General features: G+C 45.4%; 1 protein-coding gene across 4 annotated transcripts in view; it reads left to right on the top strand.

Moving 5' to 3' along the window:
* Window positions 1–25,902, top strand: part of SORCS3 (sortilin related VPS10 domain containing receptor 3) — a 307,083-nt gene that overhangs the window by 49,572 nt on the left and 231,609 nt on the right. The window contains exon 1 of one of the 4 annotated variants that reach the window (XM_048060371.2): window positions 12,151–12,412. The exons of the other annotated variants lie outside the window; for them this stretch is intronic. The gene's annotated coding sequence lies outside the window, so the exon portion shown is untranslated. Of the gene's footprint in view, window positions 1–12,150; window positions 12,413–25,902 lie in introns of those variants that run through there. 4 annotated transcript variants of the gene reach the window in all.

Below are 25,902 nucleotides of genomic sequence, written 5' to 3'. Positions count from 1 at the left end.
TGAAAAGAAAATGCAAACTTGCAAATATGTGTCTGGGTTAATTATCTGGAAAAGGAATAATTAGAAAGTGCTTTTTTTTTTTTTCTTGCTGCATTTCTTCTGCCTCTAAACAAATAGCAAAATGTTTGCTTGTATTAAGGGTGAAACTGGTTTTGTGTCTGAAGTGAGTTTTTGCTGAGGCAACCCAAACTCGAAAGGCTCCACCATGGGGGCGGACGGATCACCGGCTGTTGTCTGAAGGTACCCGCGAGCTCCTTGAGCTGTGCTAACTGACTGGTTGGTAAACTGGTAGCAAAATGTTACCACAAAATACAAGCTAACCCCATTTGCTTGGCCACGACAAATTATTTTTGCTCAGCTGAGGAGGGGGAATTTGTGTGGTAACTGACTTGCTTGCGAGAGGCCTGTCCGTGCCCTGTGACTTTCAAAGCAGAGGGCAGGTGGAGAGGTTCAGATGGGATTGGGGGATGACAAACATCTGTGATCCAGAGGGATGGCAGGAGTGTGTGTGGTGTGTCTTCTTCCAGATGTGTGGCATGCCGGATCTATGCAGACGCAAGGTGGTTTATGGTTATTTGGTTTTGGGCAGGATTGGAACAGAGCACCAGCTCTGTAGATGGAAACACTGTTTTGTTTCTTTGTCTTGTTCAGCTGTAGTAAATTATGGTAGTGACCTGTTACAGCCCCAGCCACCAGAATGGACACAAAGAACCCCCTTAGTTGCAAGTAACAGATGCTGTTGAGAGCATTGAGGCTGATGCTATGTATACTTAGCCTGACTTCATTCTTCCTTACGTGTCTGTGGCCACTGCTGGAAAGCAAGATAGCGGTTAAATGGACCCATGGTCTGGCTCAGTCTGGCCTCCCTTATGTTTCTGTGGGACTAGTGACATAATTTTTAAACACTTGATGTTCAAAGAATCGCCCAATTATCTTTAAACAAGTAGTCTTGTCAGGGTGGAGAGATCTCATACTTCATAGCTGTCCTTCTCTGGATCTGGAGGCAGTACCAAAGTCTGGCTGCTGGGGCAAAAGTTTTTGTCAGTGAACTTCTGGTGCAACCATAACTTCCAGCTGGGAATGGTTGTTGTATTGAACAGTACAAATCCCCATGTTTAGTAAACTGGCATTACTCTTCTTGCCTGTGTTATAATCCTGCTGTAGCGTTTACTCTCTGCCTAGGAGATTTTCTAGAGATCCAGTGTTAAAGATGCATCTTAAACTGCTGCTTTTGGAAGGAGGTCCCAAGAGCTTCAATATCCTCGAGCTTATTGCTTGAACTTTGCTCACTTTTCTCCAGCTGAGTTTTTACATGTTGTCTACCTCAACCTGGGCTGTTTATGAAAAGTCCTATGACAAAGGACTTGCCAGTTGCAAGCCACAGAAAAGGGCTAACCAGTGGACCTGAGGGAATTCTATCCTGGCCACCAGCATCTTAGTCCTCTGTGTAGGCACAGGCATGCAAAAGGAAAGGGGAGCCTTGTTTGTGCAAAGGAATAGACTGGGAGGGGAGAGGGAAAAGAAGCTTGGTGAAATCGCCGAGGATCAGTGCTCAGGAGAAAAGAGTTTGGGAGCAGGATGGAGATGTGCGTGGGTATTGTTAAGAACTTGATGGGACCTTGCACTAGAAATGCTTTTGGTGAGTTCTGGCTAGCTCTCCAAAAGTTTGTGCTTGTTGAAGTGCAAGTTACTGTTTGCCTTTTGTGTGCGGATTCTGGTTTTGGCAGAACTCTTGCTGCTTGGGCTGCTTTCACAGCATGCTGGCACAGAAGGGGATTCTTCACACACAGTGAGTATCACCTGCTGTGGAGGTGTGGGAGTGGAATAAGGATTTTTGTGGGACTGAAATGTCAGAACCGTACCTGGAGGAGGGCTATCTCCTGTTGGAAGGCAGCTAGGCTCCTATAAAACTGACTCTGTCTCTTGTACAAGAGCCCGCTGTTTGCTCTGAAGAGCTAAGGAGAGAAGATTTATTTTTTTTTTAACTTAGGAGATTCTGAGACAACGAGCAGCAGTGTCACTTCTGAGGATAAAAATCTGTGTTCTGAGCAACAGAATTGTATGCTTTAATCATCTGTAGGCTAAAAGACGTTATAGAGCCTCTCTTTTCTCCCAAATCTCCATGGTCTGCATCTTCATATTGACTGAGATCAATGATGATGCTCATCCAGATACATCTGATGTGTTGAGACCTATTCCAGAGAGTAAGTCAGAGCAACCTCTCTCGCCTTCTTCCAGACCAGCCCTTTGCTGTAGGGCCTGACCTATTTTCTCTGATTACTTGTTCCTTCTCCTGCACTGCTCACCTACAAGTCCCTAGACGCTGGCCAGCTGCCTTTATATATGGGGATATCTAAAGCCTGTCTGAATGTGTGATGTTCTTGGTGCCAAGATGACTTTGATATACAGGGCTGTGATGTTGGTTCATTATTCTGACATATCTGTCTTGCTGCAGTTTGAAGATTGATTCCTGGAGGCACTAATTTTATTATTTTTTTCCCCAAAATGTTCCTTAATTGCTCTGTTTAAGGAGTTTCTGGCCATTGAAGTACCATTACTCTCCTAAACACTGGTGGCTGTAGCAATGTAACACTCTGATTCAATTAAAAAAAATAACACAAAAACAATACCCCAAATCAGACAACCTTTATGATGTACCGAATGCTGCTTTGTTTTTGTCACTTCTCTGGTAACAAGGGTTTTGTGACACTGCCACAAATTGGTGACTGTCTACAGTCGTCGTCATCTTGCGCTCCTCTGTCACCGTTTGGATTCCAGTGTGCCCACAGGGATCAAACGTCTGCAAGAAGAGAGGACGCTTAGCATCAAAGAGTGTCTCAGGGACACTAGTCAGGGAGTGCTGATTTCCTCTGCTCTAGAAGATGGTGGTATATCTGTGTTCTTACCGATTCATTATCATGGTTCCCCAGAGGAAGACAATTTTCCTGATCTTTGAGCAAAGGATTTGGTAATTGAACACTGAAGCTTTAGGGGTTTGTAAGATGTGGTCTTGCAGTCAGGTTTGAATGATTTAAAGAGCTACTGTCTCTCATCAGAGACAATGTAAATGATTGTTGCTGGAGCAACCTTGCCTTATCTCAGTGTGATGTCAAACAGGTTCTTGTATTAGCTAATTAAATTTGGTGTAATATTTAGCCAACTTGCTGCTGTTGGGAAGACACAAAGGAAGTTTCCGAGGAACAGTAACTCCTTATGGAAGCTGACTGATCAGCCAAGTGAGTGTGTCAGCTGGATGTGGCTGCTTCATAGTAACTGGAGATGACAGAGTTGACAATGTTCCTTTGATCCCAAGTTCGGGAACTGGTTTATTAACTGGCCAAGTAAGCACAGGGGAAAAGTTCTTAGCAAAATGTGAGTCTCCTTTCCCCTCTGGGGTATGATAGCTAGTGCAGTAGTGTGCTTTCCAGGGACTGCTCTGAAATCCTTTGTGCTGCTGCTAATTTCACAGGGGAAAAAAAATCTCAGCAGTGCTGTGTGAAAGTTAGAGCTCTGGGGAAGCCCTGCCATGGAGTTCTCTGAGGACTTGCAGTATCTTCATTCCCCAGGCTGTGCAGGGTTGGGGGCCAGCTGATGTGACTCTCGCAAGCCTTTAATACGCTTGGGTTTTGCAAAGTGTATGACAGAAAGAGCTGCCTGGGAGCTGTGGGTGTTGGAAGCCTGAGTAGTTCAGCCTCCAAAGACTTAGCTACACCATCCCACGCTTTGCTCTGCACCATATGACGGTCGATTTCTCCTGGCAGTTGGCCGAGGATTGGGAGGATGGCTTACGTTTCAGCAGAAGGCTCACAGAAATGAACGTGCTTCTGCAAAACACGTTGAGTTGGTGTTTATCTGGGAAGAAATTGTCAGAAGCTTCTAACTGCAAGCTGCACCTACAGCTGCTCAGGGTAGGGATTACCTGGGGGTAGGAGTTGAGGGAAGAGAAGCCACTCCCACGTGAGTATTTTTTTTTTCCTTAGTGTTCTTGGATAATACTGATGGAGGTTGATTCTCCGAGTATTGAATTCCTGTGTGTGAAACCACTGGTATCGACAGGAGCCTTGTTAGCCTCAGCACTTGGTAGAATTGGTGATTTGTAGAAACACAATGAGATGATTATTCTGTGTAACCCATACAGATTGCTTGCGATTGTCGGCAGACTCCCACTTGGCTCTTGTGTTCAAGCATGTCTGATTTTTTTTCACCTTTCTTTGCACCAGTGCTCTTAGGAGTAAATGCTGTTTTTCTCTAGTATGGTTACATTGTACATTTAACTTTGCAAATACTTTGCTCAGCATTACATTGTGACCCTATGGCCTTTTTATTTCCTTAAGGTTACCCATCTTGGCCTTGTCCCCTAAAGTTCAGCCATTCAGGCTGTATCAAACTGTGGACGCTTGATTCTGATGATCGCCCCTGTGTGATGGAGCGACAGCAGAAAGTGAGATCGCTGCAAGCATAGCTTACTTCGTGTTCTTGATTTCTTGATGAGTGACCCTTAGAGAAGATGCTGATTCCCTGTCCTAGGCCTCCTCAGCTATTTTGTGTGTGTTCCCCGCAACGCACCACAAACCTCAGGAAGACGATAAAGCCTGAGGGAAAGTCATTTGTTTCCTGCCAGATGAAGAGGTTGTCTTCTCCCAGGAGACTTTGTAAGGCCTTGCAGGCTCTGACTTTCCACCTGGAGACTTGGTATCCAAAACTGTGAGGGAATGGTTGCTCTCATCAGTGCAGGTTGCTTTGTATGAGGCCTCATGTACTGACCTGGAATGGGAACAGCCAGGGATCTGAACTAGTTCTTGAAGGTTTGTGACCACAAATTTCTTTTGTGTGTTGCTGTTGTCCTGCTATGCAGTCAGGCACTGGTTATGCTGCCTTCTACTCAGCTTCCCCTTTCGGAAAGAAAAAGAAGAAACGCAAATGAATTTTGTCATTTTGCTGCCCTGGGAAACTGTAAGTTTTGATGATTAGACATCAGCCATGTATGATCTTGGGACTTTGATTTTCAAGATGTATCATTCCAAGATACACAAAGATTCCTAGGGGAAGCTTTATGGTTTGTAATCCTCATTAGTCTTTGAGCTTATAGCTTTTTTAACTGCTTGTGCTGTCCTGCAGTAGATCTTAAGCCAGGTAGGGGGAATTCCTTTAAGTTTTTTTTCTTTTGTGTGGTGTTTTTTTTTTATCTTCTTTAAAGCTATTCTTCTGCAAGGCAGAAAGAACTTGAAAAGGCTGGATTGGTAAACACGTGTACGTACTCATTTTGCCAACCATTCGTTGTTCCCATGGGTTTGAGTTATTTGCTTCTTCCTCCATCTCTTTCTTAACTTCTTTGACCCGTTCTACTTAAGTTATTTTGGGGAAGAAAGTGTGAGGAGGCAAAAGCTTGCTTGAAATGCTGCGTTTATTTTTAACACTTTACAAAAAGCATTATTAAGCAAAAAGGGTTTTTTTTGTCTCCACCCATAACAAACTGAAGTGGTTTCTCCCCAGCTGAATAAAGGACAAAAATGTTTAGATCATAAAGGCAGAGAAATGTTTGCCTTTGGTCAAAGGCATATGCTGTTAGAAAGATGTTTGGAAGGAAAATTATTGACAAGTTCTAATATTTAGTACTGAAGTGTTTCTAAGTGCTCTGTGTGCTTTATAACTCACCACAGTTATTGATCACTTGAGCTTTCTCTAACCTTAGTCCTTCCAACAGCTTGTCTGGCAGTACGTTGTGTTGTCCCTTTTAAAAAATCCCTTGCATAAAACATCTTAGGTTTGGACAAACGTATTCTTAAAGCATTACAGCAAAGGACCCGAAAGCAGAATGAATAATGCTGTCCCATTGTCACTCCATTATATTTGGCAGGGACTTCAAGCTGTCTATTTATGGAGCTTCAGCAAAACTCAGGTTATACAAATCCATTGTCTGCGAGTTTTCTTATTCTGGGCTGGATTTTAGTCCTGTTGGTTTCATGGCAGTAGCACAACAGTACTGGCCTTTACCACCTTGCAGAATTGCTCATTCACGAACATTATGAACAATTTAGCAGAAGACTCCATGACAAGAACATTTCTCTAATGGGACAGTTAAAAGCTTTGGCTACGCAGTGTTTCCATCTGACCCCATCCAGCTGCTGCCAGCAGAGGCTCTGGTGTTGGACTCAGCCTGTTCCTGTGCCCCAAGGGCCAGCACCACAGTCGGCATCTCTGGGTGGGACTGTCCCAGTGCTCCCCGCTGCCTGGGGACACGCCGTGTCTCATGGCATCTCAAAAGGCAGCACTCTTTCCAGAGAGTTTGGAGCAAGGCTGCTGCTTTCTGTGAGGTCAAACTGAGTTACTAGTAGGTAAACTCAAAACTAGCCAAGAGCTGATGGGAATGAAGAATACATACACACACACACACACATACACACACACACACATATATAAATAAATAAAGCTTTTCCTGCTGCTTCTATTCATCTGGGTCTCGTCAGTGTCTAGAAGGATTGGGGTCTTTCTGGCTGAAGCAGCACTGCTGCATTGTGGCATGTGCTTATTTGAAGCTTTGAGCACTTGCAAAAATTGTTTGCAAGTAATTTGAAAGTCATTTCTTGGAGTTCTGGTCACCACAGGTGTTTTTTGTTACCTGCCTGTTGTGACTCAACACACTGTAAGAAAGAGTAGTAGAGAGCTTGGGAGTTTGTTTAAGGGTAACAATTTAGCAGCTGTGCTTCACTTCCAGCCTGAGCTGGTTAAGTGCAGGTTGGCCCTTCTGACTTCAGTATGTGTTACTTTGTGCTTAGAAGAGCCCTTGCTGTTTGTGAATCTACTTCTACTTCGTGTGTGATGGGGATGGTGAGTTTCCCCTGGTTTTCTTTGGCTTTCCAGGTATCTCTTTTTCAGCTTTCCCAACCTCACCAGGATCTACTTCCATACCTTGCTTGGGCAGGAGGGGAGCAGGATGACTATTTCAGCTGGACTCAAAACTGAGTCCTTCTGGAGCTGTATGGCCATCAGGTGGGAGAGTTTGAGCATCTGGACCAAGAAGGTATTAACTCTTCCCTCCTGTGTGTTGATAGCTATAAAGTCCTTTCCAGAGTAATTAAATGTTTTACATTTCGAGCAGAACTGTGAAAACTGATCCATTTGGCTTTATGTGTTAGCTGGTCTGTTAGCAGATATAAAATATCGAATGCTGATCATGTTTCCTGCCTGTGAATCGTGAGAGCCTTTAGCTAGCTGGCTTGATATTAATTTTGGATTTAAAGGCTGGTTATAAATACGGGGTCCAATAATAGATTAATGGGTGAGTCTCATGGGGAGACGGGCGTCAGTGATGGCATGCAGAGAGGGATTACTTGAGAGGCTTTCTCCTGCTTTCATTCTGCAGGTAGGAGATATTCCCCTGGCTCTGATATGACAGCAGGTAGTCAAAACTTATGTTCTTTATCCTGAGACAGATAACATGCTTGGTAGTAATGGGGTCAGTGGATGGCAGCTCTGAGAAATTATTTAGAAAATATGTTCGGAGGTTGGCAAAAACAGTGCAGGGAAATAAAGGTAGCAGAGGTACATTCAGCAGCCAAGCTAAACTTTGTTCAGCTGTGAACAATACCTGTTGTAACAATTTCATGAAGTAGGCTTTTTTTTTTTTTTTTTTTTTCCAAGAAGATTTGGGGCAAATTTCATGCTTTTAGTGGCAAAGCTGGCTTAGGAGGTTCCTGCCCTTTACAGCTACAGGTTTTAATATGGGAGGGCTGCAGAAACCTCTGCCTTTGGTTGTACTGCTGTGACCATCTGGGTACTTGCCTGGGGTGGGACAAATGGAGGGGTGTGGGCTTAGGAAACGCCTGGTGGCGTGACCGGGTAGATGAAAAATGCGTATGGGCAAAGGATTTTCTGAAGTGTGCAGGGGAACTGATTTTTATTTCTGTTTTTGCAGTGGGAAGGTGTTGAGTGATCTCTCCTGATTATCAGGAAGGGCCTGGGGTATTTCAGCATCTACAGGGATGAAGGAGGGTGGCTGATGGTGTTTTCTGAGCTGACAAGTGCCTCGGCCTTTTCTGTCTTGTCTCTCTAATTGTGAGTTTGTGGATGGAAACTCAGGGCTCAGCAGTTCTGGTTTTCTGCTGGTGCAAAGCCCTGGGAGGGGCGTGGATCAGTGCATGGTCTCCCCGGTGGGCCTTCAGTGGGTTTGTGAGCTAAGAGCGCCCAGAAAATGTCTTCCACAAGAGAAGCTAGAGCACCTTCATTGCTGTGGCACTAATTTTCTTCTGGGCTGTACCTCCAGAGTATGTTGTTATACATTGCAGTAACTCTCATTACAGTTAGAGACACCTTTAACAGAGATTCAGATTGCTCAGCTGTGACATACAGACTACAACAGCAGCCCACAATAGGTATGTTGATGTGACTGGAGCCATCTGACTAATTCATAGCAATTAAATTATTTTGTAAATTGAACGCTTTTCTACTTGCATATTGTTCATTGGCAATTTGGGATTTTCCTCAGGTTTATTCATTCTTCAAAATTATCTCTTCTGACTCATTTTTTTGTCCATGAATGACTCATAAGCTCCTTCATACAAGCATTTGACATGCCGATTAACTTTCTATAGATTGTTGACATTGGTTTGGTGTCTGAACAAGTCCCAGTGTTAGGTTTGGGGTCCTTGAGAAGAGATTTGATCAATCTGTAAACAACTGCCCTCCAATAACGTCTGTATCGTTCTGTAGTGTGGGGTTGTGTGTAGCAGAGAGGGCAGAAGCAAGTGTCATCCTCTGTTGTTCTTCGCTTAGTTTAGGCTGATGATGTGCTCTGAAAGATGCTGTATATATGCTATCAGCTGTAAATCTAACACTGGTTGTGCTTCCTGTCTCGACATCTTAATGCAAAACAGACTTCAGTTTATGGATGGGTCTGAGTGGCCCTGGCAGTCCGGATTTCTGCTGTAATGAGTGTGCCCTCTGGCAGGGGGCAGAACAAGTAGCTCGGGAAAGAGAATGAACAATTCTTGCAACTTTAAGACAAACTTCTCTCAGTAATCCCTTACTCAACTCATCGGTGAGTGTAAAAGGGTAACAAAGATCTGCTTAACTGATGCGTAAGCTGAGTGTGGGACAGGTCGCTCCTACCTGAGCGGTTAGAGAAACCCAACAGGCTTTAGCCAACGTGCTCGATGCTGTCTGCATCTGGTATTGGTGGAAATGCAACTTGGCCTCTTGCCTTGCTGGAGGTTTTTGCCACTCCTGCTGGGGTCGTTCCTTATCATGGCCCTGTGTGGCAGAGTCGTGCTGATGGATGCTTGCAGGCAATAATGTTGTGGGAGGTGGGCAATAACAGCTATTTCCAAAAGCGAAGTTAGTGAAAATTAAATCCTGCATGCTTGTAAGCAAATCTAAAATAGTACAGTGATGCGGTGCTCTGAAATCGTGACAGCAAGCCCATTTCAAAAGCGACAGGCACTGGAGATGCTTTGGTGTAGACAGAAGACCCATCCTTACCATGTGTCCTAGGCTCAGAGCCTGCAGGGACCTGTAACTTGCTGCTGGTGCCTTGCATGTCGTCCCCTCCCCCTGGCTGTGGGAGCAGCCTGGCTGGCAGAGCAGGGTTAAGCAAAGTCAGAGGCTTTTTATTATTTAAAGCACATTCAGCCTGTGGACGTTAATCAATGGTAAATTAGAATGCAATTGATATATGCATATGACATGCACATTAATTTTAAATGTGTTTGTTGTAATTAGTGCTATTACAATGAATGCCAGAGGAATCAGGGAGTGATTAGCCTCACGTAAGCTTTGTTATAGTTTGTTTAAGAAGTTCAACTTTAAAATGAGACAATCAAAATGCTGCTTGTTGATTTGGGAGGGGGAGGGAGGTCACAGAGGGGTGTGTTTGGGTGGTGCTTCCTGATGAGGATTGGTGTAGCGTAGTTCAGTTGGAAGGGACTGAAGGAACTGCCTGTGCACTTCAGGACTAACCAAAAGTTAAGGGCGTGCTGATAAGGGCATTATCCAAATGCTTCTTGAACACTGATGCTTGGGGCATCAACCAACCCTCTAGGAAGCCTGTTCTAGTTTTGACCACCCTCACAGTAAAGAATTTTTTCCTAATGTCCGGTCTGGATCGTATGCAGGGCTTGCCAAGCTCCTCTGGCTCACTCAGGTGACTCCTCCTTTACCACCTCTTCTCTGCCTGATTAAGGCTTTAGGTCTGGTTCTAAAACATTTGCAGTGCAGAAGCTTCTCTCCTGCTCTGCGATGCCACCTGTCTGAGCAGCCTCTGTAGCCCTGGCTCTGTGGAGTCTGTGTGGGGCTGGGGAGAGGCAGCTGGGGCTGTCCCACACAGCAGGACCTTGTGTTCGAAAAAGCCCCAAGGGATGATGCCCTGCACTGATCATATGCAGAACTGGGGTCTATCCTTGCAATACACAGCCACAACGGTGTGTCCTCATGTAGCAGGGCAAGAGGAGGCTGAAAAGTCTGTTTGAAGCTTAAACTGTGACTAGCAGAGGTGCTGGCTGGAGGTGACTGTGCCTCTCTGGTATCCCCAGTTGTTCCTCACTCAGGCTTTGCGTGCTGCTTGTGGTAGAAACCTCATTCGCTCTCATCAGACCGGTGTTTCCCCAGTGGGTGCTGGTCCAGGAAAAGAGAGATGTGAGCCCACCACAGATGTGAGCAGGCTGCGGGAGGACCAGGAGTCCCTAGCTTGTTTTCTGTTCCTGGCAATCTGCTTGGAGTGGGATGTAACTATGTTTTCTGCAAGTGTCAAAAGGGGTTGCTCCATCCCCCCTGTAGCCTGTCTGGCCTTGGTTAACCCAAGGGATTAAGCAAAGGAAAAATAAAAAAGCCGATGTAGTGTAGGGGTCTAGCAGAAACTTGCCTCCTACAGCTGCTGTGGGTGACTCACTACATCCCTCCTCCTCTCTGCCAGCCCGCACTGCCTACATAACTTCAGTGCTGCTGATGTATCCTCATCCTGGTAAACTGCATTCGGAGTGGAGGTTGTGCTAGTCCACCTGGTTAATAATAAACACACCAGTAAAGCTCAGTACTAGTTCAGAGGGGTTATATAAGCATACGTCTATAAGTAGATCAGGCTTTGTTCCAGGAATGAAGAACTATAGTAATTAGAGATTAAAGAGACTGGACATTAGAAAGCCTTGCTTGCCCACTATGCGAAAGTAGGATTGTAGTCTAGCTGTGGGTCCTTGTATTTAGCTACCGGAGCTTTGGTCTTCCTTCTCTCTGTGAAGTTCTCCTGGTTTCTTTGAAGGCTGACTCTGCGTTTCTGGGCTTTTGAGTTCTGTGCAGAGACCTAGCTCTGTAAGGAGGAACTGGTAGCTGCCCAGCTGTGCTGATGCTGTTGTTGAGTGGTCATAGCTGGAGTTGTGGAGAGAGGCTTTTCGGATGCAGATACACCTTCATCTGCTGCAGGCAGAGTGCTCCTGGTACTTGAGCTTGTCTGTCTGCAAAGCGCTGTGCCTGGGCATGGGCTGGCCAAAAGGAAGCCAGCTGTGGAGTTTCTCTGCTGTATCCTTTCAGATGATGTTACCACATCCTCAGTGTAATGGCTAAGCCTGTCCTTGCTCTGCTCCTTGCCCCGTAAAGACCCTATCAATCTCTGTGCAACTTTTTTTTTAAGCTAGATATGGACCTGTTTGTGTGTGTGTTTTTTTTTTTTTTTTTTTTTTCCCTGCCTAACTGTATGAAGGGTGATTGAAGGAGGACATCACGGGTCTCTGCATCTCCAGCAGCTTGGTTAGGTTTTGTTTGTAGTCTAAAAGCAGTGACAGCATGTGGCTTCATCAGAGGCTACTGTCATGTGACAGCATCTCTGTTTCGGTCGTGTATACCGTGAGTATATGTGCCAGTGACGACCAGCCTTCCAGACCTCAGCTACTAATAGCTCACGTGGGAAAAACCAATGTGCGGGAAATCCATTTGATAATAACATGCATGATGTTGTTTAAAAAAAAGTGCTTTCTCTAAATCCTTTTAATCTGCTTGTTATCCATCATTTACCGTCAGCATCCCAGCAGAACCGCTTCCTTCGTGCTGGGGCTTGCTTGGCCAGTTCAGTTTCCAGGGGAAAGGGAGGAGGTTGCTCAATCCAAGACCCTTGAACTGATTTTTTCTCAGCCTACGGGGGATACCGCCTACGACTCATAGTTAAGCAGTGGTAAATCCGCTTGCTTTTTGGGGACTTTCTGGTTATAAACCTTTAATGTATTAGTGTATTATTCCTGCCTATAACGTGCTGGGAGAGAAGAGGCTGTTGCTGGTCCACACTGCTGCCTTGCTGGGGTGTCTCAGCAGTTGGGGCTGCTGCTGCAGCAGTTAGATGCACGCAAATGGCTGATCTTCCCAGTTTTGGGACCCGTGTTCTGGCGCCTGAGGTTTTGACTCTGATGGAGGCTCAGCCAATGTAGCTGGCAAGGTAAGCCCCCGTGTTTGTGCTTCAAAATGGTAAATGGTTGGGTCAGGGTGCGAACTTTTCTCAGGCTTGTTTGTTGTCCTCAGTGTGGTCCCGTATTGTTCACAGCGTGTGAAGGCTCCACAGAAGCCAGGAAGGACCTGCTGTTTGTGTGTTAGCCTGGGTTTGGCACTTTTCTGGGAAGATAACCGTGATGTTTACACCCACAGTGAGAATCCCAAAGAAGGGATCACCCAACGAGTGGGGGAGTGACGGCCCCAAACGCATGTGCTTTGTGTCATGCAGCAAGTCTGTGATGTCTTGAGCCCAGCAGTCTTCTGATGGCTCAAAAGGGAGCAAAACAGAGGGGTCTGCAGCGAAATGTGTCCTTCAGCTTGGTGGGAGAGCTGCAGAGCAAAGAGTGGAAGCGATGACTGCAGCCCCAAGAAGCATCCATCGCTGGGCTACACGCAGCTTGAAATGCAGGACACAGGGGTGAGGCAGGAGCTCTCTGTGCTCTGAAGAACAACATGAATCAACTTACGGTCAGGTGTGTGCTTTATCTACCTGATGACTCGCTCCACTGCTAAAGAGTAGCTTTTGACTTTTAGTTTTAATCTTCAAAAATAATAACAGCATGTTGCATGGTAATTGACCAGTAGGGAGCCTGAAAATATGAGCCTGTGATCTGCTTCTGCCAGGTTCCTCTATGGCCACTGGAGCACACGAATGGACTTTTTTGCAGGGTATGGGGTGGAAGCCTAATGATGTGAGCTCTAGTTTCACACAGGCTGGCTGTTTTTATAGCCGTCCAGATAACACAGCAGTAGTTAATGTTCATATTGGACATATGAAAACTGCTTTTTATGGTTTAAAACAGACATTGTCAACTATTTATTTATTGCTTTTAATTTCTTTCCCGGTCTTTGCAATACACCCCTAGAGGTTTGTGGATTACACTCCTTTCCCTACCAATTTTTTGTCCTATTCTATTTCACAAAAGGCAGCAGGGATTTTTCTTTATTTTTCCCCCTTCTTCACCTTTTTGTCAGGTCTCATGTGTGATTTCTGTGGGCAATTTTAACCACTTCATTGTTCTACCTCTGAGGTGACTGCATAGCAAATAAAATGTGACTAACTGTAGGATGAAAGAAAATATAAGAAAAAATAATATTTTCTTTTCAAAATGAAACTCTTGTATCCTGGAAAACTTTAGGGCATCAAGTCCTCTGTATCTTTAATGAGCTGGACTATAGGCAAAGGGGGAAAAAAACCTGTTATGTGATCTGAAACTGTGTATTTAGCAAACAAAGCCTGATAAAATCTAAATAAGCAAGCACTATGCAGTGAAGAGAAGTTAAAAATGCAGACCCTCCCTTGCTCTGGGATTTTCACCGGTTATTGAAAGCATCAGTCCATATTGTCAGCTAGCTGCTGGATTCTTTCTGGTAATGAGAGCTGAGTGAGAGTTATAGAAATGTAAATGGAGCAATCATAACCTGCATCTTTGCCTTTCCTACTCCTGCAACTTCTGTAATAGGACTGAATGGAAATGAATCAGCTTTAAAAAAAAAAAAAGACAAAACAAAAAACTGTTCTCATTGCTTTTCTGAAAGCTTGTTTGCTGGGTTTTGGCAAAGCTAATTATTTCCACCAAAGTATAAATCCTTAGCGAGGGTGAGGACGGGGCTGTGCAGTGGGAACAGCAGGAGAAGGGGTCCCTATCTGTGACAGTGCGAGCAGGTGCTGCTGTCCTTCTGGGTGGTGGGAGCTGCCAGGGTGAGCAAACGAGGCATGGATTGGAAGATTTTTATCCCAATAGTCAGGAACATTCAAAAGTGAGGGAGATAAGACCAGAATCAACTGCAAATATGTTCAGTGAGGGAAAGAAAACACCTAGGGTCAGCACTGAATAGCCCTCTAACAACTATGAATTGCTTCTCTCGGCCTGGTGTTGGACATGTGGACAGGGCGCAGCTGGAGAAGCTGGCACCAGTGCTGGACTTACTGGTTTTACTTAAGGTTTGTGTCCTGGTTCCAGTTAGGACAGAGTTAATTTTTCCTCATAGTAGCTGGTAGGGTGCTATGTTTTGGATTAGGATGAGAAGAGCGCTGATAACATGCTGATGTTTTAATTGTTGCAGAGCAGTGTTTACACCGGGCCAAGGACTTTTCGGCTTCTTGCTCTGTCCTGCCAGCGAGCAGGCTGGGGGTGCAGCAGGAGCTGGGAGGGGACAGACCCAGGACAGCTGACCCAAACTGGCCAAAGGGGTATTCCATACCATCTGATGTCATGCTAAACAATATATAGGGGTGGCTGGCCGGGGTGGGGGGCCGGCTGCTAGGGGATAGGCTGGGCATCGGTCAGCGGGTGGTGAGCAATTGCATTGTGCATCACTTGTTTTCTTACACATTATTATTATTAATACTATTATCATTATCACTATTATTATTATTATTGTTATTATTATATTCCTGTCTTAATACACTGTCTTTATCTCAACTCACCGGCTTCACTTTCCCGTTTCTCTCCCCCATCCCAGAGAGGGAGGGGGGAGGGTGAGCGAACGGCTGTGTGGTGTTTAGCTGCCGGCCGGGTTAAACCACAACAGTTTGTTAGTCATTGGGTCTCTTTGGAAAAGAGGGAAAGAGATCCACAGCATAACACTAAGACTTGTTGCAAATGAACTCCAGCAGTCCACGTTGTGGAGAGCAGAGTAGGGATAGGGTCATGGTGACAACATCTGTGTGTCACAGCACTTTCTTTGTAACGGGCACTGATGGGAATTGATTGTTCTTTAGCAGGCAGTGGTGAGCTTGAAGCCACCTTGTAAGAACATCTAATTGAATAATGGTGGCGGGTAACAAACCCAGCTCCTAATTGATAGGAGCAAAGACTTAGGTCTTTTGAAACTTCATTAAAATCTATGTGGTAATTAGCCACTCGTGCAAAGGTGGCTCTCTGCAGTACTGTAGCTGGGTTAATTCCAATTAGATGCACTGCCTGACGTACCCTGCTGACCAACCTAGCCTAAACATCAGGCTGCTTGAGAGAAGTGAACCGGAGAGAACATGCTGCTTTCTCCCCTTTTTGGGAGAGGAGTGTGTGTGTTTTGTTTAGGAATGGTGTGCCAGGTTGTAAGAGTTTCTTCCACGTTTCGCTGCTTGTCATGCCAGCAGACCCACTCACAGTGCTGGGGCTGACCAGGGCTGGATGTGGGAATTGCCACTTGGGACCAGGCTGAAGACTTGTGGCTAATTCAGCATCCTGGTTCTGGGATGACAAATAAGTAGGAGAGAAGTGAAACGAACAGGGTAAATTGAATTGTTTAGTTGCTTTTTGGCCTTCCTTCCTGTTCATAAGACCTGTGACCTGGATAGTGTAAAAAACAAAGAAACAACAACAACAGAAAAAGAAAACACAGTCTAGGGAAAGGTAATAAATTCATAGGAAAGTGAATTGACTTCTTCAAGGTCAGTGGTGGGACAGGAGGGTATTAAATCCAAGTATCCTGGATCCCAGATGCCTTTTCCACTGGAATATGTTGAATTTTGCTTTAGATGTACATTTAGCATGACTTGTCTACAGTAGAATGTTTCAGTGCCCACAGCATCCTTGTATTCAATAGATGCTTTCCCAGTTGTGCCCTTGAGTCTCTTTCCTTTTCTGTGAAAATGTGCTATTTGCTCCTACGAGCTCTGCAGAGCTAATATAGCTGTAGGAAGAAGATGGATTCTGCTCAGCTCATCTATCAGCAGCAGCGCTGTCGCCCAGGTACGCTTCTCTTGCTGAGCCCTTTATTGCAGGTGTGGATGGGAGAATGCATTTTCCTGGCTCGTGAGGACATACTGCGGGTGCCCTCTCCTGGAGGGAGAGCTGGGCTCTGCTAATGCTTATAAGAGCATCTCCTGTCACCTTCTAGTGATGCATGGTTCAGCGTGTAAAATGCTGGGACAGGGACTGTGGTGGGGGATCAGAAGAACGAAGCGTGCAGTGCCATGCCTTGTGATAAATACCAGATGCTTCAGAAAAATATTTGGCTCCTGTGCAATAACGCACGCTGCAGGGAAGTTTCTTCTTTATCCTAGGTTGGTACAGGTCCAGGAGCATGATGCTTTAAATCTGTTTGTAATGTTGTAACGTGGCAGTGGCACTTTAATGTGAGGAGGCAGGCTTGTGTGCCTTTCTGGGGCAGCCCCCAGCCACTAGGCTGGTTGATCCTTAAAGCTCCCGGTGATGCAGCTTGTTTTATACGAGCAGTCGTTATTCACAAACATCATGCTTGCAGCTTCTCCTGTCCCCTTCCTGTGCTACTCTTTCAGTTCTCACAAGGATGAGCAGTGTCTTGACTTCCTCTGTGAGGCAGAGGAGGGGTGACCCACTGCTGAAGCGTTTTTTGGGTCAAGAGAGACAGGCTGCCAGAGCTTAACACCACTGGGTAGCAGCTCCGTTAATTCAGACTAAAGGCCTGCCTAATTCTGGATCAGTGGAGTTAGAGAGGACAGGGATACAGGCTCAGAAACTGGGGTTACGAATTCTGCTGGATCAGTAGCTGTGGATGCCGCCAGCTGTGGAAGGGAGCTGGGATGAAGTGTGTGTGGGTATGTACGTTGGGTGTGGAGGTGGAGGAGGAGCTGATGGAGGGGAAAGAGGCAGAAAGAGGAAGATGAGATAGCTGAGGGGCGCTAGCTATGGTGTGCTAAAGGAAATGGAGAACAAATAACAGCAGCCGAGGTGGCAGGAAGGGAGGAATTAGTGGCAGGAAGAAGCTGTGACAGAAAGTGGATCAGTGGCTCTAGTGTCCAAGGGAGTTGGTCCTCTTCTTCCTCCATCTCCTGGCTGCATGCCTGCAATCCCCAGTGCATCCTCTGCCTGGTTCCCACACAGGTCCCTGCGTGTCCTAGGGCAAGCAGGGCTGATGTCCCTGAACAGAGCGGCTTTTTCAGCTGGGGCAATTCCCCAGTCTGTTTTTCTGTGGTTGCTCACACAGCTCTATTGGCAAAAGGCAATGTGTGCGTGTGTGATATATATACATTACATATATATCAGTGCGTATTTTAAACATTTGGGGTATTTTTTTATTTCAGAATGTTTTTTTTTCCCACTTGTCTTTTTACTTTGGGGAATGTCTGGAAAGGGTGGGAGGGACAGGTCCACAAGGCACACTTTTGCTTTGAATCACTGATTTTTTAAAGAGATTTCCCTTGCCTCAAACTATAGGTTGAAAGTCACTGCAATCATTTGCTCTCCAAGAAGTCTGAGTCTTGGGACAAATCTCTGGAGTGCATCCGAACCTTCTGTCTATTGAATTCTCCTTGCTGAATATTGATACTGTTGTCTGGCTTACAGGGAGACATTTAAACTTACAAGTTATATTAGTTCTTTATTACATTTTCTTAGATGGGGCTGTATTTAATTTATTGCTGAAGCAGATGAGGCACCTGAAGTTGAGTTGTCAAGCCATGACAGCATTCAGAGAAACAGTTTTTCCTCTTGTTAGAAACAGATTATTGGAACCCAAGTGTACAAGCTGGGAAGTCCACAAGGTCTGCTCTTTGGGCTGGGGCGAAATGCTGCCCAGAAAGGGCTACACTTCTGTGGAAAGCACAAGGTAAGGGGGTAACTTCACTGGTGTTAAGTGTTCTTGCAAGCCTGTTGACACTGAAGGTCAAATGGGAAAAGATTCCTGTGCAGAACAAAGGGGATGTGTGCTGGCCTTCTCAGGGTGCCATGAAGGAAAAGGAGCATTTTATTAGTGAAGGGATAGCTGCTGATACTATTGGAGGACTTTGGCACAAAAGAGAGGTCCTGCAAGTCATGTGTTCCCAGACAAAAACTGTGGGACACTTCTTTCAAGGTTTTTGGGCACAATATTTTTCTTATCTGGATTTAAATGGCAAGAGTTTTCACCGGATTTGCTACTGCCTGCATGTGCAACTCTTATGTGTAATCACTTCTGCATTTCAGTCCAGAGCAGGTTATGTAGTAACCTGCACAAGCTGCAAGTTGTGCTTTCAGATAATTCTGTGTATTAGCCTTAACTTCTCTCAAGGTGTTCAGGGGTGAATGGTGCTGCTGGAAATGTGCTGGAGTGAGCTTGTTTCAAGAGATGGTGATGAAGCTTGAAATGGTTTTGCCTGCTGATAGTATAAAACTCTTCCCTCCTGAAGAGAGGTAATTGGAAAAACTTCCTTGGACATTGAGAAGGCGATCTGGGGCATTTGTATTATGACCCCACCTCTCTGCTGAAGAACCTTCAATTTGCCTCTTAAGGAACAGGGCACGGTGTTTTCACTGACTTTGGAAGGGCACCCGGATATTCGCTTCCTCTTTCCTTTGCAAAGAGCAGGTGGAAGATGACAAGTAAATGATGACATTGTTACGCTTGCACTTTAATAGTTTCCAAGGAACTTGCGAGTAAGCGAAGGCAACACATGAAATATTCATGGTTTGTCTTTGCTCTCATACAAAAGGTTGAAAGCTTCTAGAGCTGGAGTTCAGGGTACGCGAAGCATATGGAAATAGTACCTGCAGCTTTGCCTAAAGGGCTAATGCTGACCTTTGTTGGAGTGATAAACAAGTTTTCTTTTTATCTCCATTAGAGAGAGAGGAAAAAAAGAAAGTAATTTCCACACGTAGGATTCAGTTTCTTTGTACGGAGCAGACTTTCCCTAAATCTCTAACCTCACTCATTTATGGTGATTTCCCCCTTGTTTGAAGGCAAAATTAGGTTTTGAAGGAAAATATTTCCCTTGTACCTCTTTCCTCCCCAGTTTCCAGAAGGACCACAGCTAAGAGTGGTGTGTGTGGTTTTATTTGTAAATAAGCAGAAGGAAATGGACGTTACAAGAGCAGAGTTTTTACAATTGGGTGTACCCAAGGGGGAAACTCTACCTTTCAGTGTAATCCCATGGATGTGTAAGCAGGAGGAGTGCCCAGATTGCTCCACAGATGCTCTGTGCCCATTTCCTCTCTAAGGGCCAGGCTTCCCTCTTGCAGGGGTTTCCAGTAACTCAAAAGAGAACAAAGTTTCTGTCTAGCTCCCTGCTGTTTTCCCTTCAGGCCTTTCTCTGTTCCAGCTCTTGCTCAATTGGCCCTTGGCATTAGTTCAAGATCCTGCCGTTCCTAGTCCACCATAACCGACCGGTTAAACGTGGGGAGCAGGTATGTGCGATGGTGCTGCTCTGCTGTGGGTGCTTGCCCCTCTCTGCACCGTGGGTGGCTCTTCTCCTGCCACTGGAGGAGAGAGGTTTGTGCCCCAGGCTGGAGCAGCGACTCCTTGTGGGTGTGCAAGCCCCACCAGGGGAGGCGGGACGTGGTGATTCCATGTGGAGCTGGGATCTTGGCACTGTGGCCAGGGCACTGTCAGTGGCAAGGAAGCCAAGAAATGCTTTGTGGCTTTTTGTCACTGCTGGTGATATCTGGGTTGCAAGAAAGCCCTCGAGACTCACAGATCCTTGATGCTGCTTAATTCTCCAGGTGACTAGAAAACTTGCCAGCACTTGATCTGGGAGCTGGAGTTAAGAGTGGGTGTGAGGTCCCAGGAGGTGAGTGGCTCCAGCCTCAGGGAGCCAGGTGGCCAATTCTGTGTGTGCTGAGGTTCCCTGTCAGAGAATCAGCTGGCTCCCTGATGGACATTCACCTCCTGTGTCATCAAAATGGTGAATATCTACAGCACTGGTCATCTGAAGCAGTCTTTGAAGCGGGCAGCTATGTGTTTCTTTTATTTGTTTATAAAAACCTTTAGCTATGGAGGTAACAAGCTAACAGCCCCGAGACTTGTTCTCTGCCTGCAGGAGGGGCAGAGTGCGATGCAAAATGCAAACCTTGGTAATGTCGCTGAGACTCTACCCTGACTTGGGCTGGGGTCTCTTGGCAGGTCCCACAGCGACCGGTTCATTTTTGGCTTGCAGGAGAGGGGTCTGGTCTATGGGATGCCCGGGAGATGCACATCAGCCCTAGAGTTCTGCTGTGGGCTCCTGAGTTAATTTAATCACCAATGGCCTATTTATTGTTTAATCAGCACTAGCATCCAGCTGTGACTGAAACGGCTAAAAGTCTGGTTGCATGGGTACTGGTATTGTATACGGTTTACTTAAAAGCCAACGAGTCTGTTACATTTAGGAAGCTGTGCTCTCGACCGGAGTACAGGCACTTACTAGCGATACCTGCCTTTTTCTTCCATATGTGTTCTTGCACCATCATTAGTGGGTACTTAATCTGGAGAATTTAACACCACGTCGTTCCCTGTTGGAGAGTGCCACATCCACAGAGACAAAGCTGACTCTGCAGCCTTTGGTACCGCTCTCTTCTGGCACTGGTACCGTTCTCCAAGTATTCAGCCACCCACCCACCTCTTCCTGTGCTCTGGTGGGGTAAAAGGAGACCAGCAAATGTGAAACTTTAATAGTTGGTGGTAGAACTAAGGGTGGAGTGAGAACAGAATGAATACGAGAAGTGGTAAGACAGTTCTATATTTGGGAAACTTTCCTACCTTTTGTCGTGTGGCTTGTTAATATTACTGTGTAGGAGAACAGAGCAGAGACAGGGACTGGCATCAGAAGCTGGGCTGCTACTGAGGGATATGCCAAGGAAATGTTTGTTGACTGGAGTTGCAGAGGCTTGCAGATATTCCTCGGCACTTCAGCTGTCAGCATTTTTGGCATTTCATAATCCCACCTCCTTTATTAATCTTTGCAGGACGTGATTGATTTTTTTTTTCTTGTGTGTGTGCTCTCTAGTAATGCTGCATCATCCCTGCCTGCTCCATCCCGTGCTGCGCAGCACTGGAGGTGACATTTGCAGAGTGTCAACAATCCCGCTTGGGAAGGCCACTCCGCTCGGCACCGAGGGGCTCTCAGCAGTTCAACGCGATTGCTGTACCCTGCTCAGGAAGCCTGGCCTCACAAAGGCTTCTTGAGTGCTGGGATGGAAGAGAGGGAAAAAAAAAAAAAAACAAAAACAAAAAACTAAGGAATATTTGCAGCAGACAGAGGCTGAAGCAGAGAAACCAGTATTATGAATAATGTGTCAAAGGAGGCGGTTTCTAAATGGCAATTGATACTCTTTCATCTGTATCTTACCAAACTCAAACCAGAAAGCTGGATGAAGTATTTCTGTTTGGGGTGAAGGAACTGGGAGGAAAAATGTTTTTACCAAAATGCAAATGTTTTATGAAGGCAGTTTCAGTTTTGAAAATAGATTCCATTTCTGAAAAGCATTTGGAAAATAAATCCATTTAAAAAGCAAGTGGAGTATAAAGGTATTGGGAAATACTTTAGCTTGGTTTCACTTTTCAGAAGCAAAAATTTTAATAGGCTATAAGAATTTAATAGAAAATATTTTTGTAATGGAAGTTGGATGTTAACTTCATCTTCTTTTTTTTTTTTTCCTCCCCAGAACTAGAGGAGTTTAAAAGCTGTTGGCTGCAAGAGCCTTCTAGCTGCAATGTCAGAACAGGATTTCAGGACTGGGATCTCAGTGGACCTGACTCCCTAACTCTTTTGAACTTGCTAGATAGAAACTTGCTGTTTCTCTTGCTGATGTGTATGCTGATGAGTTCATCAGTGGTTTTGTTCATACAGTCAGGATTTTGGCTTTTTTTTTTTTTTTTGAGTCTGGAATTTGGTGTAGTTTAGAGAAAGGATAGAAGAGGTGGTGTAAACTTAGTTGAGATGAATACCTCCTAGCTTTGAGATCTGCTTTGTTTCCCTAATTTCAGGGGTGGTTCTATTCCTGTAACAAAGAAACAGCACAATGCCGTGTCTGCTGGTACCAGAGCTGGTTTAGAAATTGTGCTTCTAGCACCAGAGTTTTATTTCTATGGTGTGTGATTGTTTAGACATGAAGATAACTTCTGACAGGACGGCAATCATTTGATGTATGCGTTTTGTTCTCCAGTTTGCCACCTCAACAAAATATTTCTGCTTATTAATGTTGATATCAACACTGAAGGTGAGAGAGGGAAAAAAAATAATTTCAAAAGCATTGGCTGTGAACAACGTGGGACACAATTCATTAGGATGCTTGAGATTGCTGAAGTATGGTGCAGTACTGTGCCAAGTTCCAGCTGTCACTGCCCTTGGTGACAAGCAGCAGGAGGAATAATGGGTACTGGGTATCGGCTCAGAAGCTGCAGTGCACTGTACAAGAGGTAGCAGAGCAATGAGAGCCCTGCTTTGTGCCCTCGCACCGCACTGCTGCGGAGGAGGTGGAAAGGAATGGTGAAGGTCGCTTCCTTCATCGCTCACGGTCTACAGCTTTTGTTGGCATTACACAGTCAAGCGCATACCAGGCTAAAGGGGGGACGCTGGTGACACGGTGGATAGGGGAGCTTGTCCAGCACCTGAAAGGTGCCTGTGTGCTCTGGTTAAGCAGCACAAAGGCGGCTTTCAGTGGAGCTGATGGGTTCTCTGGCTCTTGTAAACGTGGAATTTAGAGGTGCAGATATACTTTAGTGCCTTGCTTTGGAGAGCTGTTATCACAGGAAGGTGGTAGGAGAGCTGGACTCTGAGGCACATTCCTGACCCGTCCTGAGATGTGCCACTTGCATGCGTTTCTAGAACAAGAAGCTGGTCCTTCCAGTAAAACCAAAACCCACCTTTTTGTGTCTGATCCTCATAATTGGTTCAGTTTTGGTCTGTGCACAAAGGGCCAAGTAGTACTGCTGGTAGTTGTGAGAGCTTTCCTATTGCTGATTTCTATCTGTTTTCTTATCACCAGAAGGTAATTGCTCCAAGAAGACTCAGTGAACACTCTGTGTGGCTGATGAGCTTAAATTTCTACTGAATACTCATCATCCCCTCCTTCCATCCCTTTTTGTATTCATCTAAATATGTTCCTGGGGGACAAGATGGATTAGTCATTGTTAAGCAATGGAAATAATCTTAATTCAGATCTATTCTCTGATCTTTTCTAAGAAAAGTTCCGATGTCTGTTTTCTTTGCAGAGTTGGGAGTGCTGTGCATTATCACTGGCTTGCAGCAGTGTCTGATGTGTGAACACATGGCGATTTCTGCGCAGATATTAGCACGGTGTGCATGGCAAAGACAGGAGAGGGGAGCAGGTTGGTTGTTGCTGGGAGTAGGATGGTTTTAATACCAGTAAGCAAACAGGGTCAGGAGAGTTTTAATAAAGTGGGAGCGATCTCTCTGCTGTCTTTTGTAGTCTGTCGTGACAGCTGGTTTGACTGCAGTGTTCCCTCTGCCTCCTCACCTTTCCAAAGTTTTACTCATGTTATTAGCAGGGAAATGAACTGTGTGGCACTGATATCCCCCAGCGACATAGTCACGGTGGAAGGGGGATAGTGTGGGCAGCCCATCACCCTTGAGAGAACATTAAACAAATCCAGAGCTTGTTGATCAGGAACTGTCTGTGTGCTGAGGCTGGGGAAGGCTTTTGCTTGCATCCTGGCTGCAGCCTGGTGCTGTGAGTGTTGTTCTAGCCTTGTGGTTGCACAACCCTTCACAGACTTCACCGTGGGTGTTCGCCCTTCCTGTGTACCAGTGGGGTCAGGAATGGATATCGCCATTTGACTGGCAACAGTCACATTTTGTACCTTGCTTGGGGTCAGACTGAGCTGGAACAAGGAGCTCCTCTCCAGAAATAAGTGCTGTGAGCAATTCATTATTGTCCTCATTTTCATGTCAAGATTTGCTTGAAAATAACTCCTAACAGCTCTATTACTACAGTAGCAGCAGTAAAAACACAACAACAAAAAAACCCTGCAGCCTGGCTCCTGCCTTATGTTTTCTATCTCTCTATGGGTGTCCAAAACCAGCTGGTATGTGTCATGATCGCTATATTAAAGACAAGGAGACTGTGACAGAAAGATTGTTTCTTACTGGTATGCGTGCAGATCAGTAAAGATCAGAAATGGGACAAACTACCAGATTGCATGATCCGAAAGCTATAGAAAATAGCATTTGGGGAGTTCATCACTTGAGGTATGCTTAATTTTCCCCAAACTCTGTCAGATGAGTCTAAAAGAATGCTAGAGATGTTCTTCGACTGGTGTGTGTTTTTGTTTCAAGGTAAACAGTGTCAGTGCTTCTCTGGCCCTGTGCACAATGACATTGGCATGATGTCTGATTCCCAGGGGTTGGGTACTGAGCATTTTACCTTGGTTACTGTTTTAATCTTGAAGCCACGCTGGTGGAGCACCATTGGGTTCATCCTCTTTGCTGTGCTGCCACTTGTCCTCTGCACTTTCTGTGACTTGAAGCAGACTCTTCAAAATAGCATATGTTGGTGGTATAATTAACATGGTACCAGGACAGCATAGCGTCCCCCCACCAGGGGGGAACCAGCTGAAAATGCATGACATCTATCTGGTGTTGTCTGAGCTGGGGGAATCTCATATTTGTGCCCATGACATGAGCAATACTTCTGTTACTTAGCATTGGTTGCTCTGCTCCCTTGCAGCAGTGTGCAAACACTCCACGAACTAACAATTCTTGTCAGCCTTGTAACGCAGGACAGGTTGTTCACAGGTGACCAACGGCTTGGTGACAAAAAAAGAAAACGTGCCAGTTTGTTTCTTTCCTCCAGGTGCATGGGAGGGCAACCTGTACAGCAGCGGCTGATCTGCTGCGGAGCTCAAGCCTGCCCATGGGTGAGGATGGATTTAGAGTGAAGAGCATTGACAGAGCTGCGTAGGGAGCTGACCTAGAGAACAGCAGAGGGCAACAGACAGCTTCAGGAGGGAGAGGATACTTCTTCCCATGTGCCAGTCTCTTGCTACTGCTATTAATTTTCCGATGTACTAAATGATTTACTTTTTTTTAAGGAACCAATTAATTGCTTAATTTCCCTTTGCCTGGCTCTTCTGTTGCATTGGGGCACAGCAGGGAGGCTGCGAGCAGAGGAAATGCCTGCTCTATTGGCTATTTCTAGGGAATTAAGGACCCGAACAGCAGCTAATCAGTGTTTTAGCTGTAGTTTTCAATATTCTCTGTGTTAATGTTGATAGTAGATAGCTGGCCCAATTAAAACAAAAATTATCAAAGCGTGTTTGAAGTGCCCTTAGGTATTTCTGCGTGAGTTTGTTGGAGAGCTGCTAAGAAAACAAAACTTGACCTTCCCCAGAACACAGTCATCTTACAGAGAAGGATGGGGAGAGCAGGAAGTAAAAGTTGACGTTAACTTGTAGCAGAGATTTGGCTGCATTAGCTTATTTTACCTGTTAAATACAGTACCCTGCCTGTGGCACTGAGCAGTAAATGGGTGTTATGTTTAAGTCGTATAATCCTCTATGCTAGTTCTTAAGTGATATCCAGAGGCAAAGAAGTAGGTATCTTTCTGACTCTTAAGGCTGTTAACATGCATTCTGAAGCGTGATATCTGATTACTTTTATCTTTTGCCTCTACAGTTATTGACAGTAAAATTAACCAGCTCTTTTTTTTTTTAAAGCCTGAGCTTGTTCTGAATACACCTGCCATTAATTTGATGGGGTCACCTTTCACTGGTGTGGGAGGCAATGGCATCCAAGTGGGGGTTGGAGTAGGGGGTTGG

This window comes from Anser cygnoides, chromosome 7 (genome assembly GCF_040182565.1).
Source record: "Anser cygnoides isolate HZ-2024a breed goose chromosome 7, Taihu_goose_T2T_genome, whole genome shotgun sequence".
In the NCBI taxonomy this organism is placed as follows: Eukaryota; Metazoa; Chordata; class Aves; order Anseriformes; family Anatidae; genus Anser; species Anser cygnoides.
Note: the sequence above shows the minus strand (reverse complement) of the source record. Positions and strands in the feature narration are given on the sequence as shown.